A 3,898-nucleotide genomic window follows, 5' to 3' on the forward strand; every position below is an offset into this window, starting at 1 on the left:
ACTTTTATAACCAGTCCCAAGTCCAAAATGAAAAGCACTATAAATTTCATCATTGTTTATTACCAAACTAATTTATTTCTTAGGGTTCAAAACTTTCTTAAGAAGACTTCCTGGTCTGTATGTAGATCCAGCTTCTTTTTTCTTTTTTTTTTGAGACAGAGTCTCGCTCTGTTGCCCAGGCTGGAGTGCAGTGGCATCATCTCATCTCGGCTCACTGCAAGCTCTGCCTCTTGGGTTCACGCCATTCTCCTGCCTCAGGCTCCCGAGTAGCTGGGACTACAGGTGCCCACCACCTTGCCGGGCTAATTTTTTGTATTTTTAGTAGAGATGGGGTTTCACTGTGTTAGCCAGGATGGTCTCGATCTCCTGACCTCGTGATCCACCCACCTCGGCCTCCCAAAGAGATCCAGCTTCTTAATCCTCAAGCTCAAATTCCAAGTACTGTGGGCCTAAACAATGAATATGGACATAACCATCTTCACTGCTGCTGCTGTATCTCTTGCAATTTGAAGGGAAGGCAACCCTGTTGACAGTTGTGAAGTAACTCTTGACTCTTCCAAACTATTTTTCCAAGGCCAAATGGAAGAACCTGGGCTCAAACCTGCCAGTTCTGCTGGAGGTTGTAGTTACATCCATGGCTTTCTGTCTGTTACCCAGTATCACATGGTCACTATAGTTGGGGAAAGGGCATCTGAGTTGATGAGGTGTTCTGTCCAGAAAGTATCTTGATGTTCAAGAATTGTAGAATCAAAGAACTTGGCTGTGTTGTCCTTGGTTGCAGTGACAAACATGGTCATGTCCCTGGATAACTGGATGTCACTGATCTTCTAGGAGTGCTATTTAACACTCACCAATACCTCTCCAGATTTGGCATTATACTGGTTGGACACTCCACTCTTATGGCCTGTGATGATGCACTCCCCTTGGGGGGGTCCTCAAAAATCACTGGTGATATTATAGTCATTGTAAAGGATTTTCATGTATGTCTCATTGCTGTCAATCTGGCTTAGGTCTTGCAGATAAAAGAAGCTCACAAAGCACTGGTCCCCATCTGCTTGTCTGTAGAGAATATAGTGATATTGTTCCCAAAGTCCTTGCCACAGGTCTGGACAGCTAAATCAGTTTTGAGTAGGGCCAACTGCTTCCCTGTCCCAGAGATGACAGCTGTTGTCAACTGAGCCAGTGAGGACATGCTTGGTGTCCCAGTCACTGTCCATGCAGGACACAGCTCCTGTATGGTCCACGTGGGTGCCCAGCCTCTCACCGTTCACAGAGTACCATACATTGACGATCATCCCAGTGGGGACAATATATATTCTAGTGGTTCATTTCTTATTTCTGGAAGGACTCTTGATCCTTTTTATAGATCATAATACAGACAGGGTCCAAAAATATAGCAAATGTCATAAGTAAATGTACAGCACAAGATTCAATTTGGAATAGTTGACTTTAAGGTTTTGCCTAAGGAGAAACTGAGATGTGCACAAGAGCACCCTTGACATTTTATAGAGGGTAACACCAAGTAAAGCAAGGATTATCCATAATTGTTAGAAAACTCTATTTCTGAAAGTAATAAGATGCAAAATAGAGTTTGATGTGTAACTGGAAAGTAAAAAATAATTTCAAACTTACTGTAAAGGTTATTTCTATGATCCGAATTTAGGGTGGAAGTGGAAAAATTCATCAAGATTGATTGAGTAAAAGTAATATTTTCCTTATATTAATTTAAACAATTTACAATAATTTTGTAGCCAAAATACAAGAATGCCTTTAGGATTTAATTAAGTAGAACATGAATTGATCTATACTTGTATGTTTTGTCTTCTACACATCTTTCAATAAACAATAATGTCTTTACATTACTGAAAGAAATTAATGATAAACAGCCTTTATCATTGAGCCTCCAAAGGCACAATGCAACATTTGGCAACTTGAGCAATGGCAGGGTAACTGAGAAAGCCTCATCCCAGGCACCATGGGACACAGGGCCTACCTAAGACTGAGGCACAACCAAGTTGACAGAGAAGTTTCTACCTTCTGCCCTGTACAGCAGAAGATACTCAGTAGTGGGATTGCTGGATCAAATGACAGTTCTACTTATAGTTCTTTAATGAATCTCCATACTCTTTACTATAGTAGTTGTACTAGTTTACATTCTCACCAGCAGTGTAAAAGTGTTTCCTTTTCACCACATCCATGACATCAGCTATTGTTTTTGATTTTTTAAATTATGGCCATTCTTGCCATTCTTGCAGGAGTAAGGTGGTATCTCATTGTACTTTTAATTTGCATTTCCCTGACAGTTAGTGATGTTCAGCATTTTTTCCTTATGTTTGTTGGCCATTTGTATATCTTCTTTTCAGAATGTCTGTTCATGTCCTTTGCCCATTTTCTTTTCTTTTTCTTCTCATGTCCTTTGCTCATTTTCTTTTCTTTTTTTTTTTTTTTAAACGGAGTCTCGCTCTGTCACCAGGCTAGAGTGCAATGGCACAATCTTGGCTCACTGCAACCTCCCCCTCCTGGGTTCAAGCGATTCTCCTGCCTCAGCCTCCTGAGTAGCTGGGTCTACAAGCATGTGCCACCACGACCAGCTAATTTTTGTATTCTTAGTAGAGACAGGGTTTCACCATGTTGGCCAGGATGATCTCGATCTCTTGACCTCATGATCCACCTGTCTCGGCCTCCCAAAGTACTGGGATTAAAGGCATGGGACACCACACTTGGCCCTTTGCCCATTTTTGATGGAATTCTTTTTTTTTTCTAGCTGATTTCTTTGAATTCCTTGTAGATTCTGGATATTAGTTCTTTGTCAGATGCACTGTTTGCGAGTATTTTCTCCCACTCTGTAGGTTGTTTACTCTGCTGATTGTTTCTTTGGCTGTGCAGAAGCTTTTTAGTTAAATAGATGCCATCTATTTATCTTTGTTTTTGTTGCATTTGCTTTCGGATACTTGGTCATTAAGTCTTCACCTAAGCCAATGTCTGGAAGAGCTCTTCTGTTGTTATCTTCTAGATATTTTTATGATTCCAGGTCTGAGATTTAAGTCTTTGATCCATCTTGGGGTTGATTTTTATATAAGGTGAGAGATGAGGATCCATTTTCATTCTTCAACATGTGGCTTGCCAATTATCCCAGCACCATTTGTTGAATAGGGCATCCTTTCCCACTTTATGTTTTTGTTTGCTTTTTCAAAGATAAGTTGGCTGTAAAAATTTGGCTTTATTTCTGTGTTCTCTATTCTGTTCCATTGGTCTGTGTGCCTATTTTTATACCGCTATCCTGCTGTTTTGGTAACTATAGCCTTGTAATATAGTTTGAAGTTGGGTAATGTGATGCCAACAGATTTGTTCTTTTTGCTTAGTCTTGCTTTGGCTATACAGACTCTTTTTTTTTTTTTTGGTTGCACATGAATTTTAGAATTGTTTTTTCCAATTCTGTGAAGAATGATGATAGTGTTTTTGTGGGAATTGAATTTAATTTGTAGATTGCTTTTGGCAGTATGGTCATTTTCACAATATTGATTCTATCCATTCATGAGCATGGGATTGTTTCCATTTGTTTGTTTGTGTCATCTATGATTCCTTTCAGCAATCTTTTGCAGTTTTCCTTATAGAGGTCTTTCACCTCTGTGGTTAGGTATATTCCTAAGTATTTTATTTTATTTTATTTTTTGCAGCTGTTGTAAAAGGGGTTGAGTTCTTGAATTGATTCTCAGATTTGTCGTTGTTGGTGTATAGCAGTGCTACTAGTTTGTTTACATTGATTTCATATCCTGAAACTTTACTGAATTCATTTTTCAGATCTAGGAGCTTTTTGGATGAGTCTTTAGGGCTTTCTAGGTTTACAATCATATCACCAGTGAACAGCGACAGTTTGACTTCCTCTTTACCATTTGGA

General features: G+C 39.3%; 1 pseudogene; it reads right to left on the bottom strand.

Annotated features, from left to right (window-relative positions):
• Positions 1-414: 414 nt before the first annotated feature.
• On the bottom strand, positions 415-1,295 carry LOC100579690 (annotated as a pseudogene).
• Between the last annotated feature and the right edge of the window lie 2,603 nt (positions 1,296-3,898).

This window comes from Nomascus leucogenys, chromosome 13 (assembly GCF_006542625.1).
Source record: "Nomascus leucogenys isolate Asia chromosome 13, Asia_NLE_v1, whole genome shotgun sequence".
Taxonomy (NCBI): domain Eukaryota; kingdom Metazoa; phylum Chordata; class Mammalia; order Primates; family Hylobatidae; genus Nomascus; species Nomascus leucogenys.